The sequence below is a fragment of the Bombyx mandarina genome, chromosome 04 (genome assembly GCF_030267445.1).
Source record: "Bombyx mandarina strain Sakado chromosome 04, ASM3026744v2".
In the NCBI taxonomy this organism is placed as follows: Eukaryota; Metazoa; Arthropoda; class Insecta; order Lepidoptera; family Bombycidae; genus Bombyx; species Bombyx mandarina.
The window spans coordinates 4,926,591-4,947,019 of record NC_143211.1 but is presented as its reverse complement, the minus strand read 5'-3'; the positions used below and the strand labels follow the sequence as shown (position 1 = coordinate 4,947,019).

Here is a 20,429-nt window from a genome sequence, read left to right as displayed (position 1 = left end):
ATTTCAAACTTGTACAAAGTTCTTGCTCGGTAAAATACGGTAGCTCTTCGATAAATCTCGCCCGATCGACGCCCCCGCACACTGCCTCAATTTATTCATGCGAAGCTCTGGTACTCATTTCATAAAGACGGGCATAGGTCAAGAACGAATAGACATTGCCATTTAGTTACATCACATTTATTGTTTAATGCATGAATTTAACCATCAGATACAGGTTTAGTAACGATATTATGCATAATAATAATCTAGAGGTCCCGCAGTAGTCGAAATTCGACTATAATTAATTGGAATTGTAAGTTTGTACACCATTATAATTGTATTTTATACTTCTATATAATCACAAATTTCGCCAAGACTACACTATAAAAAATATTAACAAAGACAAACAATATTTAATCTATTCTCAATTTGACAACAGACGTCAAGAACAAAAGTTTGACAATAAATAGTATGTATGCGTGTGTGCGTCAAATACATGGCATGTAGTGTGTGTAATGTTTTCTTTATTGATTTAATGTATCTTTTATGCATTATTTTCAAAAAATATTAGCATTGTGCACTTCTTCTCTATATACTCTATAAGTGTGGAAAATTTCATACTCCTCCGTCCGCGCAATTTTCGTAAAAAGGGATACAAAGTTTTTGCTTCACGTATTAATATATAGATAACAACAACCTAACTAAAAACAGAAATATTTACAATATAATAGCTATTTTACAAAAAATATAACTGTGCCAAACCGTCGTCGCTTGGCAGCGTGCCCAGAAGGCTGGTAGCATTGCCACCTCGTATGGGAATGCTTAACCTCTGTGCAAGGTATAAGCCAGCCCTCTGGTCATTAACAAGGTGGTGTGCACTAGGACCCCACAGACCCAAAGTTTCTAACTCAAGCGGCTCAAATATGAAACCTCTATCGAGGTGCAGCCATAGACCTAACTCCCGTGCACTATTTTATTTCCTAGTGAAAGATTTTAGTGCCTTAACCTGTCTAGCTTGGTAAATACGGCACCGGTCCATAAATCTCATACGACTAAAGACCCCGTACTCTAGCTTAATAGGTATTTAAGCGATATTAGAATTTTCATTTTGTGAATATTATACCGCAAAGTTTAAATTTATCGAAGATAGTCAAAACAGATTACATTTGAAAATGACGATGGTTTTTCAAATGATCAAAAACATAGGCGAATATTCGCTTCCTTCGAGTAAAAAGTTTTTTTTTTCTTTCTCCTTTTTATTAAGAAATGAGTTCTCGTAACGTCACTAAATAGTATCGCGTGCAAGTTGCTAGCGATGATTATAATTATATATTAATACGTGAAGCAAAAACTTTGTATCCCTTTTTACGAAAATTGCGCGGACGGAGGAGTATGAAATTATCCACACTTATAGAGAATATAAAGAAGTGCACAATGCCAATGTTTTTTTTAAATAATGCATAAAATACATTAAATCAATAAAGAAAACATTACACACACTACATACCATGTATTTGACGCACACACGCATGCATACTATTTATTGTCAAACTTTTGTTCTTGACGTCTGTTGTCAAATTGAGAATAGATTAAATATTGTTTGTCTTTGTTGATATTTTTATAGTGTAGTCTTGGCGAAATTTGTGATTATAGAAGTATAAAATACAATCATAATAGTGTACAAACTTACAATTCCAATTAATTATAGTCGAATTTCGACTACTGCGGGACCTCTCGTAATTATAGTTATTAATTGAAAATGTTTTCTACGTTTTAGGATTTAAACACGATCGTTATAATGTTTATTTTTATTATAAAAATAAAGTAGGTAAGCACGAAGAGCGTTCTGGCGATTCCTTTTGAGCATAAATCTCGTTGCGGGCAGTGGGCCGACAATAAATAACCGTGGCGTGGAAACGGGCCGTGTTAAGGCCTTCGTATTTGCATGCGTACCTACAGTGGTAGCGACGTGTTGGCGCTAAATTGTAATATGGATTTTAATATTTTAATTTATTTTAATTTTAATTAAGTTTTACTGATGGTAGGACCTCTTGTCAGTCCGCAAGGGTAGGTACCACCACCCTGCCTATTACTGCCGTGAAGCAGTAATGCGTTTCGGTTTGAAGGGCGGGGCAGCCGTTGTAACTATACTTGAGACCTTAGAGCTTATATCTCAAGGAGGGTGGTGCATTTACGTTGTAGATGTCTATGGACTCCAGTAACCACTTAACATGAGGTGAGCTGTGAGCTTGTCCACCCATTTAAGCAATAAAAAAAAACAATAATAATAATTACTTTAAAATTTTCAGTATATTATGCATTGTTGGTTTTACATGATGTAGTAGTAACCTATAGTCAAAGCCTTAACGTACCGATTACGCGAACAATTACTTTAAGATTGACCAAGAGATTAGCAGTAGAATTACTTCAGTATTGTAATGACAATAAGCATAGGTACTTAAAGACTAGACATGTACCATTGGCTATAATTTTTCTGAAATTCATGTGAAATGTATCGACAGGTGCTCCCAACTAGCCTTAGCATTGTATTGACGTTGTTACTGGCACGCGCAAGGGTTGTGTATTCAATTTGTAGACCGTTCACGTAAGGGTCAGCGCAGAAGGTCTGACGTCAGTGCCATTTTGAAACAAAACAAAATATGAAACATCTAAAAAGCAAAGCACCATAAATTGGCGAACAACAACAACTTTACATTAATGAAATCTTATAAAGCAGCATTTACAAATGTACAACTTCCAGAATGACATCGGGCTAAATTTAAATTTAATTTAAGTGTCTCGTTTCACGAAAACCGGCCTTTAAGACACCAAGCAATCTTATAAGAATAAATAAACTGAGAGTCAGAATATTTTAAATCTTAGTTTCCTTCCTGTCCAATAAAATCGTACAAACTTTGTTACGACGCTAGAGATAGGATAATTTTCGATCGGAAATCTTAGATTATATTTTTTTGTAGACTGAATAGCGCGAATACGAATATAATTTGTTTTGGCGTGAAAAGCACCTCGAAACAAGCGAATAGCAATTTCCTTCTTTGTATTTTTTTTATTTACCACCGAACAGTCGTGTGTACAAGGAAGAATAAAGTAAATACTATATTTTATCTGTGTCCGACTACTAATAAATGCTGTTACAATAAAATAAACAATTAGAAACATCAAACATACCTAAACATTTGAATTTGGAACATGTCATCCACGAATGATTTTTTTTCTTTTTATTTGGGTGCTAATCCTTACTTCGTTTTACTTAATATTTTACCACATGTTTTATTTCACCAAAAAATTTTCTGTCAAATAAAAACACCTGTTCCGTCCATAAAAATTGACTTGTATGGTCACTATCACTGTTCGTTTCTCGCAGGAAGCCGGGCAACTCGTAATAAGTCCAACAAATAATTCTCGTACAAAATATACACACTAATGTGACTAATATAATAATATCTTATGTGCAGGACATCTACTACTAACCCCGGGAAGATTTAGTTGCGTTTGGATGATATCATGCAATTCGTAGCCAAGAAGCTTTATGTTGTCTGAATTGTATTTATATGGATGTTATGGATGAAATACTATTCCAAGTGACTTCGATAGATTATTTAAAGGCGATTACTTGCAAAATGAGTTTGGAGTTTGTTTTGGTGTTTATGGACTTCGGTAATTACTTAACACTAGGTGGACCATGAATTGTGGCTGCGACTTGGATACGGCAGAGCACGCGCTTGTCGCCTGCCTCGTATGGGAGGGGTGGTGCCGTGACCTTGTCGCAAAAATAAGAAACGACTTGTCGTTGCCGAGTGTTGTGGCATCGACGCTCGGCGGCGACGAGTCGTGGAAGGCGATGCTCGACTTCTGCCAGTGCACCATCTCACAGAAGGAGGCTGCTGCGCGCGTGAGAGACGCACAAGCCCGCCGCCGTCGAGTGGGGGCCAGGGAGACGGATCTCGCCCAAGCCCTGGCCCTCTAAGTGTTTCGGGTCCCCTTCACATGTCGGTCTGGGGACCGGCGAAGGGGGCCTAAGAAGACGACGTGCAAGCTGCTCTGCACGCGTTTTACGCAAGAGCATCCAGGTGATGGAAGGCCGGCTATCCTCGACCCACGCTGGTTCTGACCCAGCGGGGTATTCCGTAGAATAACTCACTCTAACCGGCGCCATCTGGGCGGGTTCTGGATAGCCTGCCGACCGAGAGGGCTGGTGGTCGTGGCGCCGACGACCGCCGGTGCGGCATCCCGAGGGGGAGGGTGATGGGGGAGATACTCCGCACTAAGCGCTTCACTCTCCCCCCTTTGCCTTTCCATGAGTTCTGTCTCATGCGAGGTTTCGACGTGGGTTGTTGAGCGACAGGAGATTTTAGTTGGTTCGACTCCGACATACCCCGCCCGCCATCCCCAGTGGAGGGTGGGAGTTCGGCGATTACGTCCTGACAAAAACAAAAAAAAAAAGGTGGACCATGAGTTCGTTCACGCAACTACGCAATCCAAAAAGTATTATTAACGTTTTCTGTAAGGTTTACGGGTGGCCATTTTTTTACGGTGCAAATTTCAAGAACTATATTTAGATAATTTACAAATAACTTTCATTTTTTAGTTTGTTTCGTCTCGGATTTTTTTTTTGTTTCGCGTTTAAAACCTTTAATTTTTTTCCTGAGGATGGTTAAAACTGCATAGTGTGTTGGGCAAAGCGCCCGGCAGCCGGGTCCGGCTCGTAAACCGCGGACCACACGCGGGCGGAGGTGTGAAGGCAGCGCGCTCGCCCCGGGGGCGCGCATAACTCACGAGCAGCGGGGCGCCGGCCATTCATACACACACCGACTTTTCGGGTGCCTCCATACACGCAGACAAGCCGGCTCCTTGATTGGTATACATCATTAAAATAAATATTTTAACATAGTTTTATTGGACTAAGCGTCTCTATAATTGGTACTTAAAAGGAGATGAAGTATGTTATTGGTTTATATTTAATGTCTTACGCTAAGTTCGACTGATGACTCGGGTGCTTTGTGTGTTTTTGGTTACCATTGAATAACAGGAATAACATTGGAATTGGAACAATGCAAGCTAGATCGCATAGTTGCTCATAAATAGGAAGTGCACGCGAACAACCGATGGGTAACTAGTAGTAAGCAATAGGTACTATCTCGGTGTCTTCAGATTAACAGAACAGACTGTGGAATCCTATCAGATATTTTGAATTATTCGTTCAACTCTGCAAAGAGTTCAACGTGCAACTTAACCCATGCATCAGCCCGCTGAGTTTCTCGCTAGATCTTCTCAATGGGCTGCAAATCCGATCCAGTAGTAGATTCATTCGCAAAGCAGCTGCTCTTGAGTTGCTAGGCCTCCTTTGGAGGCGCGCTCGGGTAGCTGTTACTGGCTGAGCCTTTTTGCTCACCCACCAGTCCTGGTGACACTGGAAAGGCATCCGGGGCCCCACTAATTCTTCCTTATAGTTTATATATATTTTATAAAGAAAAAGAAAAATATTTTTTCCTGAATAGTACCCAAACTAATATTACTTTATTATATCTATCTATCTAGCCTAACGTTTCGAGATAATAGTGCTTCCACAAGTTATTCACTAGTATACTAGGTTCAAACTTATTTCCTTTTTATAATATTGAAAAACTCTAATCAGCTGCCGACAAACATAACTCGTTAACCAAACATAATTCTAAGGAGCTTGTATTAATGCTACATTTCTACTACGAACGAATGTGTGGCATCCTATAATTTACCTCTTAGATGATAATTTAGACGTAACCTATTATTTAAGGATCGGTAGCAGTGTAGCGTGCATCGTTATTGTAATTTGATTTCTTGCACGAATCGACCCGACCAGTGCGCCATTTGGCTGCTAATGGTCTCGCGCGGCGTCGGCTTATCGCAAACGCGGGTAATTTCACTTAAAACCATCAAAAAACATTAACATATAACCATAAATTTACATGAGTTAAGCGAATTTGACGTGAGCTTCGTGCAATTGGTTTGTTGCTCATTACTATAATGCGACTCACGTGAGAGACCATAACGTTTCCAACTTCCAGATAACAAGACATTAACTTTTGCTTTTGCCAAATTATAGAGCATTACTTTACAATGTACGTGTTAGTTGTAAAAAAAGGAAGTGAGCCGGCGCGATTTCGGAGATGAATGCGCGCGTTGGTGTGAGAGGAAACAAAACGCGGCACTTAATTATATTAGTATTGAACGACAGGTCGTAATTAGATAAACAATGGTGTCTGATTGTGAGCCCAAAATGTCAAGCGTCAAAGTTGAGTAGCGTGGGCTGTGGTTGTGTTGACACGGTATGGTTTGCGGGCAAATTATAACTGTTTAATAAATGATTGACCGTTAACTTGTACTGGACCGAAGCTGGACAGGAAATGACGTCACGATGCAGATGAGCTCGTTGCTGTGACCACGCGCTGGAACATCATGTCCCTGATATCGTGTGGGAGCAGTTTCCGCTTCCGCTATGTAAACTGGACATTATTACGTTGTAGAAAATGTGACGTTCAACATGTTTTTATAAACCTTAGTTCAATTTTATGTTCTCAATTACTAGTGGCAGAGCCTGTGATGCACCACGAATGGAAATATCTTTTTCTATAATTCTGCCTCAATACAATCATCCTTAATGGTGATTTTCTGCTGGTACGAACAACATTTAGATTGTGGCGTATATGCATTCCTGTTTATTTAAGCAGATCAAAAATTAATTAAGACCAGTGTTTTCTCACTAATAGCACCAAGATTAAAGGTTAATGGCCACATATTCTCAAAGTGTTTTACGAGAATGTATCGAATGGTGTGAGTACTAGGGTCCAAGTACTTTGTCAGGCACCGTATTTTCAAAAGGTAATTGCTTTTTTTACGTACGTTTTTTCTATGTACCTACCTGATACGAACAACTTCGACAAGGCTAGGCTACGAATAATATCGTGTAATGAAATTAAATTAGGTAACCGTGTGTATTTGGTTAATTACACACTCTACCCAATCAGGTTGGAGGTATCCAGCTTCTATTTTTTAGCATTAAGCAGTCAAGCACCGTTGGACAAAAACCAAATGTCACGTCGCCTTCTTGCCACAAGGCTAGTTAAAAAGATATAGTTCACCTAAATTTACTGTTTTCACTTATGTTCTTAACCAGTAGGCAAGGGCTTGACCTCTGCCCCTGGCATTGCTGATGTCCTTGAGCGACCGTAACCATTCATCATCAGGTGGGTTGAATGCTCGTCTGCCTAGATGGGCAATAAAAAAACCAGAATCCGTTGTACAGCCGGGGCTCAAACCAGATAGATGACATTCATAATAATATCGTGCCAATGTTTCGTTCTATTGCGATGAAAGGCTCAAAGTTTTCCTAAAAGTAGTAAAGTGGGAGACTTTATTAGATAAATACGAATGCCGACAATTTAACTGATGCTCCGATGAAATACTTGTAGTTTCCTAATGTTGTCTAAAGATGGTCTTTTTTATTTATTGCTTAGATGGGTGGACGAGCACACAGCCCACCTGTTGCTAAGTGGTTACTGGAGCCCATAGACATCTACAACGTAAATGCGCCACCCACCTTGAGATATAAGTTCTAAGGTCTCAAGTATAGTTATAGTAAGTATAGTCTACTGCATCTATATTTGTCATTGGGTTTCGGTGACAGCTATCACAGGCTGAAATGAAAAGAATGAATGCCACTAGCGTTTTAAGCCTAGAAATTAAAAAAAAAACAATAACAATCACCTCACACGCATTAGAAATTGAATAGTGTTGGGGAAGAGTCCAAACCTTTAGGGGTGTTTTGTCTTGTATTCTTGAAGATGAGTGACAAATATCTAATGAGCGATAACTGATATAATGTACTCATTACTGTTGTTGGGATCAAAACAAAATTTTCATATAGGCTGGGTGTGATGTTTAGGCGATACGGGTCGGTAGTCAGACTCCACGCGGTGCGTTGAACCCACGTAATTGTTCCGGATATGTGACAGGTACTGGCCACCACTGGGCACGGGCGTGGTTGATTTTAATTGACGAAGCGTGGTGCAATGTTGCCACAGTTGCGACTTCGATCTTATAGATAACAGGGGAAGGTCTGCCACTGAACAGCGACTAGATAGTAGGATTCTCCGAAGGTTGTCATCGAACCGAACCGAAACGCATTACTGCTTCTACCACCTGCCACCAGGTGGTCCTACCACCAGTAATTACACAAATAATAATTTTGCGGATTTTGATTTTTATTACACGATTCTATTCCTTCGCCGAGGAAGTCAATCGTGAACAGCTGTTAAGTACATAGGTATTTTATTAGAAAAATTGGTACCTGCCTGCGGGATTCGAACACCGTTGCATCGCTGGATACGAATGCACCGGGCGTCTTATCCTTCAGGCCACGACGACCTCACGCCTGATGGGCCGTGAGCTCATTCTTCTAGATATCCAACAAAACAAATAATCTTATTATTATATTCTCATACATTGATGACAATCCATTTTGTGAAAAATGTCAAAAGTCATCTATTTCACTTCTACAGCACGGTCATATGTTGTGTTTAAGAAATATGTGTATTTTTTATAACTTTATTCCTATTTTTTGTTTGCACATATTTGCTTTTAATTTTGTACTCGTCAAAGCTTACAGTTTAGTCTTCCTTTTTCGGGGCTGTTAAAGTTAATTAATTTCGAAATAAATAATGTTTTTATACAAATGTAAATGATTAAATAAATAAATGAAAGTGCAATTAAAATTATAAAATAAATATCCTTACGAATGTATCGTGCGGCATAAACGGATCTGTTAGGACGGTTTACACCGAAAGCTCGCCATAAAAAGTCATAAAACGCATTTTAACATCCATCCGATAATCAATCTAACACGTCATAACTTTGACATCCAGCGTGCCTGGACTTAAGCCGTACTTCGTATTTGTTCACACAAACTGCACCCATAGTCCGGAGACAGTAAAGGTCAATTTGGAATATCAAAACGGGAATGCAAAAGAAAAACTGTCGACGATGGCGACTTACCAAATGAGCGTCTATATAAACATGTTAATTTATAATAAAAGTTTGGTATTTTGATGCACTCAAGATATTTACCAACAAATTGGTAAGATGGAGCTAACAGCTAACCGTATTAACGGATCTGCTTTATTGCTATTTGTTAAGATAAGCTCTTTAAATAAACAAATATACAATAAAGAACTGTCTGCTTATAGATATACAACTACAACTGATTATGAGTACAAAGAATGAAGTGAAAATTTACAAATTAAAAAAAAACAAGGTTATATTGTTGATTTGCGAGAAGCATCAGCATTGTGAATTAATTTAATTGATAAGTGAGCAATGTTAAGCTAAACTATATGTAAGTCTTACAGTACAATTGTTATTGCAATGGAATAAAATAGAGTTCAGTAATGGGTGAAGGTTCCGGGTCGCTGCGTCTCGCGGCGCGCTGTGTGGCGTTTGCCTCGGCCACACTGACCACAATATTGTGTTACTAAATTGTATTAAATGCCACTGATGTACGTAATTAAATTGCTTTCATATTTTTTGTCGGTAACAAAAAAAAAAAACACTTCTTCACGCCTGTTGTGGGCTTTTGAAATTAAATCGTTAGGCTTTTAGGCCGTTCACCTCTGAATTTCAGAAACGTGACGGTAGGTACTTGTTTAAAAGTTCTCAGAATTCCAAGTTATTAGGCGTTGCTATATAAGGGGCGGTGCAAAAAGACGCAAAGACATGAGACGTATGAATAAACTATTGTTTTGAATTTAAATGAAAATCATTCCTATAACAGTTTTGTGGTCGTCGATGATCAGTCAAGCACTCGGCCCGTATGGCATTAAGTTACTAATGTCCATGGACATCACAACTTGACTGACCCAATTTGAAATATGAGATTGAAGTCGCAATTGCTAATTAAATAATAATAGTTCTTCCACTCGAACCGAAATAGCTAGGATGTTTGTAATCATTCGTTAGCAGTTAGGCATACGACCAGTAAGTGCTTCATGAAATAAGGAATTTCAAAATAGAAAGAACTGTGAAGATTCTGCTGCTATAGACCGAAGATAAGTAGTAGTAATAGGAGAAAGCCGCTTGCTTCCGTTAATATGTCAATAGTGACTTATCGGGATTAGATTCCCAAACTTCGGTTTTAAGTCCCGAATCATTAATGTTCAATACAACATGGCTTGAAAAATAATTGATAAACTTTAGGAGCGACATCAACAAAGATTGATATTTAGATTCTTTACCTGTACAAATAGTTTATGTTGAAAATAGGGATTTTCTGACCTTTAATTTTGTATTAAATTTAGTTTTTGTACAAGAGCATATCCCGGCTGTGTTCAACTGAGAACTCTTTCCAGTCGTTTGAATAAAGACTTGATATATCATTGAAGTGACGACCATGAAGGAGATTTGAATATCGATTTGGACAAATATGATCTCCGGAAGCGCACTCTGGATAACATCAGTTTCAAGGAGCAACCACACACCACGGGGGCTCGTGGTGTGTGGTAGTCGCACCTACACTTAGAGACATAAAATCAAATTCGAAGGAATAATATTCATGATTGCTCCGTCATTTTAAAATAATGAAACCGAAGTATTGATCGCCTTACCTACTCGTGTGGGCAAAACATAAATATGTATAAGTATAGCTAACGTGATTCTTAAATTTCATACGCATTTAAATATTCATATTGATCTTGATGAGTATAACTAACAAACAAAAATAACACTAAACATCTCGTAAACGGCTGAAAATCATCTTAAATTGTCCTGTGGTTATAAATGTGCAGAATTATAAATTCTATATTATATAGGTATATAAGAATCTGAAGTCGTCGTGGCTTAAACGATAAGATGTCCGGTGCATTCGTATCTAGCGATGCAACGGTGTTCGAATCCCGCAGGCGTACCAACTTTTCTAATGAAATACGTACTTAACAAATATTCTTGTGAATTTCTTCACCGTGGAAGTCAATTGTTTGACGTCCACGTGAAAGAATAGCATCGTGTAATAAAAATCAAAACTTGCAAAATTATAATTTGCGTAATCGCTGGTGGTAGGACCTCTTGTGAGTCTTTTGGTTTTGTTGGGTCAACGACCTCATGACTCTGTTGGTGTTAAGTAGTTACTGAAGTCCATAGACAGTCGTGAAATAAAAATCAAACCCGCAAAATTATAATTTGCGTAATCGCTGGTGGTAGGACCTCTTGTGAGTCCACACGGGTAGGTACTACCACCCCGCCTATTTCTGCCGTGACGCAGTAATGCGTTTCGGTTTGAAGGGCAGGGCAGCCGTTGTAACTGTACTGAAACCTTTTCTGTTTAGGGTGGTTGCAAGTCTGCACAGGTACCATTGAAAGATGCAAAAATACCCTACTTCATACAACCCTTGATACAGGTGGGTGCCAAAAACATAATTAAATTCTTAAATTTCTAAGGCCCTAAGTATGAGCCTGCACAAGTGTTCATTATATTATACTGTCTATTTTTATAACCACTGAGTTTCTCGCCGGATTTTCTCAGTGAGTCGCACTGCTGATCCGGTTGCACATTCTGCGAAGCACTTCTCTTGCTAGGGCTAGTGTTAGCAAGCTCTCTCAAGTTGAGCACTGTAAACCAGTATAGCTATGTGTAGCCCCTTAGGCTACCAGCGAATAGGTAGGGAAAAAAAAACGTTTTTTACCGTCGGTGGTTCGTGCCTACGCCATAACTCGATATTGGAATTGGTACCACTTAGAATCTGATTGTTTGATTGGACCAAATAACCCATAAGATCAAATTGCGCAATAAAATCTTAATGTAAATTAATAGTCAAAAAGTAATGTGATATTTTAAAAACCATTTTCGTAAACTATTATTGGAATTAACATTATTGATTCTGATTCCTTATATAACTCTCCAGAGATCTTAGAACTAATATTTCAAGGTGGGTGACAGCATTTGCGTTGTAGATGTTTATGGGCTTCAGTAACTGCTTAACACCAGGTTGGCTGTGAGCTCATCCACCCATCCAAGCAATAAAAAAAAATAGTTTGTATTATAATGTTAAAATTCGATAAGATATTATTTAAAGTACCTGTTTCGCATAGGTGTGAAATAAACAGAAAGGTACGGCTTGTTTGATTAATCACGGAGCACGGGCATTTTGATTTATAGATGCGGTTGACGGTCAGGTCGCCGGGCCGTCTGCAACGAAACGAATTATTTATTAACATTTTTGATACGATTGCGTAATTATGTGATTATTTTTTGAAGCCATACGAAATATGTTATGTTTTCACAGTTATCTACATATATCAGAATTTGAAAGGGTACACTGAAGACTGTGGTTGGTATGTTGATAGCACACAAATCTGTATGTATATGAATTGTGTATTACCATTGGAACTCGATTCGCATGAGAAGTTAATGAATGTATAAAAGATAAATTAAAAAGTTTTCCTTTAAGTGTGTTGGAAGAATGTATGCGAAATTACGGGCGAAAGGCCAGTATTCGACATAAATATTTTGTACATAAAATAATATTATACATGTGCTGCCATCTAGCGGCACCATAATTTAACGTAGTTAAAATAATAACCTTTCTAACACTGTTAATTATTAATACAGTATAATTGATCATGTTGGTACATTAAACTCGCTATGTAGTTAAAAGTAGTAAAATAAAAATTTTTATAGAATCAGGCCAAGTAGATATTTTATTAAACTGTTACTAGATAGGGATAATAGGATACAATACAGATTGCCATTACAAACAGTATATTACTTTAACAGTATATTATTCACTTTGAAAAATTTCGGATGCGTGGATTACAGTCCCGCATCCGAAATCCGAGGTGCTAGATGAGGAAGCTTTAAAGGAAAGATTAGCATTCTGCTATCTACCATACTATCGATTAACTCAGTCCCTCAAGTCCGACAGGATCGCCGTGAAGTCAATTCCAGGAACTCGATAATGAAGACCGCCCTCGGGCGCGATCGAGGTAGCTTCTGACCGCAGCTTTAACCCTACGACTAGTGGTTCTACTAGTGACGCTGTCAAAGAGATCGAATTGAATCGCATCCCATTCGAGGCATTGGAACATCACTCTCCGGCCACCCATTCTCTAGTTAATATCCTTGTCCGCGAATTTCTGTTACCTGGAAGTCATCCAGTAAATGAAATTAATCTTCTGGGAAACCCACTGGACCAAAACAAGCTAGGTTTGATTGTTCGCCGATCAACCCAAATCGAATCACCTCACCGACCAAATAAAAAACAAAACAAATTCGAACATTCATTTTTAAGATCTGCTTTTAAAGATCTTTGTTTGCACCATACATTTTAAATGAAACCAAAAGTAGAATATAGCCTTAGATTATCACTTTATTTTTGACATTAATTCAGCGTTCTGCAAGTATGTCTAGTTATATCAGGATAACAGAAATGTCAAATAATAAAGAATTACTAACTACACGTCTTTAAGATATTGCATATTATACATATATAATACTGATACCAAATTCTACTTAAGTAAAGTAAAGTGAACATTAAAAATAAATATGTTTTTATGGATCTTCCTATCCATATTCTACGTTCAATAACATTATTACAAATAATTCTACATTTTATTATTTGTTACGAAAGTTCGTTCGTTTTGTCATTATATTTCCCTTCGTCCGTTGCACAACTAAATGCTATCCATCTCGACATGCGTGCACTGATCTAGACCTAATCCTACCATAACTTTCCCAGTGAGGATTTAACGTCTCGACTTCCCAGAACGCGTATTTCAACTGAGTTCATGTACAAATACGTTCGCAATAACGCAGGACAGTAGCTATCTCGTCAGCTGTAAATCTTGTTCGGCGGCTACCATCAAAGAGTGCAATCAACGTTAAATCATAATAAAGAGAATCGATATCTCGCATGGACGAGAAAAATATCGATTTGAAAAAATATAGATTCCGATGCTAGATTGCGGTCGAATTTAACCCTTGACTCTGCGTATGTGAAATGAGTCATTTATCAATGTGTAGTGTGGTCATGGAATTTTGGTAATTATTGGACGTCATTGTTTCGAAATATATAATAATCAATGTATCCCGCAATTGCAATTGTCAAATTTCAATTTTAGTTTGTTATTAATTGTGTAGGGTTATTAGAGTATTAAGTATATCTACAAACTTGCAAGTCCGATTTCATGCCCAAAAAAGGGTTACACGAACACTAATAAATACAAATCTCTTCATCTTGCACATAGGAGTGATGTTGAGTGATAGCGCGGCACGTTTGTGGATCAGGTGCGCGCGCGCTGCTCTCACTTCACATTTGTCACTGTTACCTGCGATTATTCATCTCATTGAAACATTAACACCGCCGAGAACTAATCACGTTGACTAATGGAGCCCCCCGTCGACACTTCCTAAGGCCCTCGTGAGAGAACGATTGCAGCGTCTCGTTTAGGCTAGTCGATACGTAGCGGGTTGCTATTTTGATTTATTTTGACTGCGGATAACATTATTGATGTACATTATTTAATTAGTTTATTGCTTTTTTTTAGGATGGAAGGATTACTGGCTGCCCGGAGGCCTCTCCAGTTTCACCAGGACAGTTGAGCGAGCAAAAGCTCGACCAGGTGGAATTTGCTAACAGCTGCCCGAGCGCTTCTGAGAGAGACCTAACAGCTCAAAGATAGCTACTTCGTGAATGCATCTACTACCGGATCGGAATCGCGACCCTCTGAGAAGTTCCGACGAGAAACTCAGCGGGCTGATGTATGGATTAGGTGAATTTATGGCTATGTTAGATCTTATATGCTATAGGCATGCATGTCTTTCAATGACATGCATTTTTTTAAGGATGTGTATTTCAACATTGTCTCAGATTGAACAAAAACAGTCTAAATAGAAAAGTATAGGAATGGTGGACACGTTTCTCAATCACGGTAATGATAAAGTGAAGGTTTATGTGCGTACGCGTACTGCCTCGCTCTCGACGGACAAACGAACAACCACGCAAAAAAGTACACCATAAACATTACGTTTATGACGGCATATAAAGCTCGCCATCTTCCCCGTAGTCCCGTAGTGAATTATTGCTTTATTGCTTCAGAAATATTTCACAAACAGAAAATATTTTATGATTCTCCAGTTAAGAGCGGTCGTATATCATTTTAAGCCATAGATAATAAAATTCGTAAGTCACCATGAGCGAGACAAAGCGCAAAAACGAGAAGCTGTCGACCTGACCTCGGACACTAGAATTAAATCATACCTCGATGTATTATATATAGCTCGTAACAATGGTCTAGTATCTTTTATTGATGTATTTCAACTAAAGATAATATTCAAAAACGATAAAAATATTTTAAAAAAATTACGCATTATTTGTCGACAAATTTTAATAAATGTATTATGTGCCATGTTCAATTTAATAAGCTATTCGTGATATTACGCCAATATTTAAAGTTTTATTAGTATCTATGTAATAGAAAAAAAAAACTTAATACGTCGAATATTGTAACACGGATTTTGTGTAAAACTAAAACAAAACTGTTTTAGTTAAAGCTTTAAGACTTCATGATCGAAATTAATACACAAGCGCAGTAGATCTGTCTAATAGGTAATTCAACAAAAACGATCATAGCAAAATCATCAGATCGTTCGTATAAAAACATGCGCGTAATAGCGCACCAAAAATCATGCTAGCGAACGTCACGCGAGGAATTTCGCGTTTTGTCCGTCACAAACATAAAATTGGAATAGTTAATGCCCAGCGAAATCGTTAAACGAACGAAGACTGTAATTGGAAGACGTTAAAAATATCCAACAGTTGTTATACTTGACTGTTAAATGTTTTAACGTGGCCATTAGTCTTTTCGTGTTTACACATGTGTTACATTGTTACCTCCTCGATGGTGCACGTCAGCGGTGCAACCACTTATTACATGTATCATGGCTCTATTGTCATATGAAAACGACCTTTGTTTTATTTAAATTGCATTTACATATTTTGTCGTAAACACGCTTATTTACTGACACTGATTTTATGTTTCATTACGTTTGTCACGGTTGTATATTGTGAGGTTTAATATAACGTTATTTATTCATACATCTATGCATGCGCGTAGGTAAATTTTGAGATTGGTACTGCATATCGTTGTTCGAGAAATTAAGACTTGTCGGATCGTGTTTGAGTTTTATTAATATTGTTGTTGTATCGTACTGGATTTAATGTTTAGGACAAAGGTCATCTTTTTTTTTTCTTTTTCCCTACTTATTTGCTGGTAGTCTAAGAGGCTAACTACTCCCGGACAGGTAGGTGAGCTCACGGGCTCAATCTGAGTGAATTTGCTAACACTAGCCCTAGAAAGAGCAATGCTTCGCAGAATCTACCAGGGGATCGGAATCGCGACCCACTGAGAAGATATTGCGAGAAACTCAGTGGACTGTGTCTATGGGTTAGTTCGCGCGTCGTACTCTTCGTCGTAATAGACGTTATCATATTTCATTAGGTACTATGGCTCACAATTATTATATAGTTAGCAATTCTCACGTTGCTTGCAACATATTAACATATTTTAACATTCACAGTACACTTTTTTTTTAACGTCACGTATCAGCATCTGCGTAACGAAAACGTCGTATTTACATAAAAATTTCACAAGACACATGTAAGTTTCGACAGCTCAGTGTCGCCGAGATGATTTGGTTCGCTGCGGGTAGCTTATGCCGAAACAAAAGAAAGTTCCCGTTCCCAGAACGATCAAGGAACTTTACGGCTACAATGTTGTAATTGTCGTGATTTTTTCGAAACCGAGGTCTCATGAGTTCTCGGAAGGCCGAAGGACATTACCAAGGTGAGCGTCTATAAAAAATAGTCGGTACATACGTGTCGAGATTCGTATTCTGGGCACGAACTCATTAGCGTTTTTTTACGTTCGATGACGGATTTTAACGTTCATTGATAAATTGCAAGCTCTTAGAGTTAATCATCATTAATCATATTTATTTTGGGAATCATTTTAGTGGTGCTGACGAGGAGTACGATGATCCGTCCGCTTTTGTTTTTGCCTAAACAGGCATAATCCGACCCGATTTCTATGCATACAGTTGATAGGAACATACGGAAGACACATTATATTATGCACACAATGTATAATTCGAAAAAAAAAAACGAAACTATCAGGCAGCGACTTAGCTATGCCCCTGGCATTGCTGACATCCACGAGCAATAGTAACAACTTCGCATCAGGTGAGTCGTAAGCCCGTCTGCCTATTAATCGATTGATATGTCGCTTCTCATATGGGGCACACATTCGTGTGATGAACAGGTTTGTTTGCTCTTTGTCTGGGTCTATATTATCTACATATTTAAACGTACTATATATATACATAAGTATGTATGTCAGTCTTTGAAACCCATAACACGAGGAATCCTAATTTGGGGCCGAATAACCGTGTGTGATTTGTTCCCAGTTATTTACCTATTTATTCACTTGGCATCAGGTATTTACTAGTCCTGGTATAAATATCACCATGAATACCATTAGTCACCTTGAGATATAACGTCGAATTCTCAGTGAAGCTTTTGATAGCTTCATCTCAGAAACCAACTGACTGGTGGGGTCTCCCCGTGTGAGCTTTGCCGTCGGTTTTATTTTTTATAACACATTATTGTTCCTTCATCGTGCAAGTATTTCCTTCAAAATTTGGTACGTCTCTGGCTCACCAATTTAGTCCATTGAGTTTCTCGCCGAATCTTCTCGGTGGGTCGCGTTTCGGCGATCCGGTGGTAGATTCTGCGAATCGCTGCTCTTGTTAGGGCTAGTGTTAGCAACGTCCTCAAGTTGGAGTCCCGCGAGCTCATACATACCAGTATAGCAGCTTAGAAAGATCCAAAAAAGGTGAGGTTTGAAACATTTTCAAATATTTTTAGGACATTTGTTGGCAGATGTGCGTGCGGCTCATCTGATGATAGCCACACTAATGCAAGGCGCTCAGATAAGCGGCTGCCTAAAGCAAATATTTTTTTTATTTTGAAAGATTACTGGTGGCCCGGAGGCCTTTCCAGTTTCACCAGGACAGGCTTAGCCAGGAGGGGTGTGATTTGCTAACAACTGCCCAAGCGCCTCCGAAGTAGACCTAACAACTCAAGAGCAATTGCTTTGCGAATGAATCTACTACCTACCTACCACCTCAAAAAGCCAATCATGGTCGTGTCGCTCGATGATTCGCTAATGCTTATTAACTTTGTTTGATTGTGCGATTCGAAGTACCAATCCTATTTTGCGGAAACAATTACATTTGAAGATTTAAAAAAAAACCAGTACAACTTCCTAAACGAGATCTCTACACTTAATATACCGAGTTAATTCTAGGGTTGTCCGTGTAATTTTTCAGCGCTTGACATTGCAATCGGAAGTGTACCGGCGGCGAAGGTCTTTTTGTTCCTGTAACGCTGTCGCGATGGCTTTCGGAAGTCAGTTCGCCGCGCCGGCCCGAACCATTCAAATATCGACAAATACTATTTCATTCGGCGACTTATTAATGACGTCACGATTGTCCTATACTGTTCGCAGGAGTATTGATCTGAAAAAAGTAGTAAAACAAGTAGGCATTTTCCACTGCATTTAATTGGGCAATTGTATGAGTTTTGTGCAGTAAACAGTTTACTGGATGTGTTTATTTATTATTGTTTCTGTAAAATTTCTTGATGTCTCTATAAATCGAGTAATCTATAAATTTCCTATAAAAAATTATTTACTAAATGTATTTGATGGAGTTAGAAGAACCTAATGAGATTGTAAGCTAGGCCGATGCCACATAGCCAAGACGCAGCTCGTCTGACTATTTAGAGTAAAAAATTAGTATTATACTTCTATTCTATTCTTCTCTTATAGTAGATCTCGTCTCCTCTGAGGCTCGGATGGGGTTGTCAGTCGGTTAAACTCCGGCATGTCCCACCTATCGCCCTCAGCGCTTAAGCCTTGTTGGTACTAGGTGAGTATTTTAGTCTAGTACCGAGTAATTTAGTGGCTAAACTACTCGCTACTCGCCCGAAAAAATAGAACAAAATGGATTGACTTGACTAAATTATTTACTAACCTACTCGACTAAATTTTTGGTGTTCAGACACATTTAGCTACTAAATTACTCGGTTCTCGACTAAAATACTCGCCTAGTGCGAACTAGGCTTTAGGGCGAAGTCAGGTGATTTTCTTCACATTAAAAATATATCTTGTCTAATCAGATGATTGCTCATAAAATCGTTTTGTAAACATTTATAAGAGATGGGTATTAATGGCTCTGTTATAGACCGCCTTATTAGATTTTTTTTATGAATGATGTATTACTGGTGGCCCAGAGGCGTTTTCAGTTTCACCAGGACATGTAAATCAGCCAGGTGGGGCCTTCTTAGATACGAGCCGCTTTAACATATTTTTTACGAAAACTGTTCTCTACTCGACATTAGTAAAAAAACACACACAATTTTTAGTCTTTGAGGATAATTGCATCTAAGTGTAATTATACGTTGCATTGTATGTTTCTATAATCGCATACAGTTCTGATTTAAGTTGAACACATAAATTTGACACATCAATGATAGTGAATAATATACGGTGCGACAAAAAAAACGTTCCATTTCTTAAAATTACAAACTTCAACGTGGGAAGAACATGCTTTCACGTACGTACACAATGAAAACAGAATATCATCAAATTATTACGCATGTGTCCAAAATTCACGTTCATTAACCCGTGAGAACTTATTGTTTAACGTGACGCGTAATCTGTTCGTGTAATATGTATAAGTATTCACGGATAATAATGTCGAATGTGCTTTATGTATTAATGTCAAAACGATATAAGCGCCACAGCAGAATCTCATTCGTTTCGTCGTCCTGTCGTTTTGTTTGTTGTACTTACGTCACTTCGTAATCCGAGTCGAAAAACTTTAGGACGTCAAACCAAATAATATTAACTTGTCTCACTCTAATAGTCACGGTGTTTTTGTAGAATGTTTTATTAATTTACGTTTTTCTGTTGTATGTTCTTTTTTTTTTGTTTTAGTTTCGGAGTTCCAGGAAAAATACGTGCGTTGGTTGCAAAAAAATGAAGAATTATATTCGTACATTATTGAATTAACGTGTGCTCTTTAATTTTAATATTATTATGAACATAAAATTGTCGTGGTTCTACATGATGATGTATATGACTCGGTGTAGGTACATAAAAATAATTTAAAGACTATGATATACTTACTATCAGGATGTGTTTAGTTAGTATCTATGCAGTTCCCGGCTTAGAATACGACCGATCCTTAAATTACTTTTTTTTATTGCATATGTATGTATACGAGCTCACAGCCCAACTGGTGTTAAGTGGTTACCGGAGCCCATAGACATCTACAACGTAAATGC

The 20,429-nt window shown here is 38.2% G+C and overlaps 1 protein-coding gene across 2 annotated transcripts in view; it reads right to left on the bottom strand.

Moving 5' to 3' along the window:
* Positions 1–20,429, bottom strand: part of Phb1 (prohibitin 1) — a 67,519-nt gene that overhangs the window by 26,779 nt on the left and 20,311 nt on the right. The window contains exon 2 of one of the 2 annotated variants that reach the window (XM_089740213.1): positions 12,102–12,211. The exons of the other annotated variant lie outside the window; for it this stretch is intronic. The gene's annotated coding sequence lies outside the window, so the exon portion shown is untranslated. The remainder of the gene's footprint in view (positions 1–12,101; positions 12,212–20,429) is intronic. 2 annotated transcript variants of the gene reach the window in all.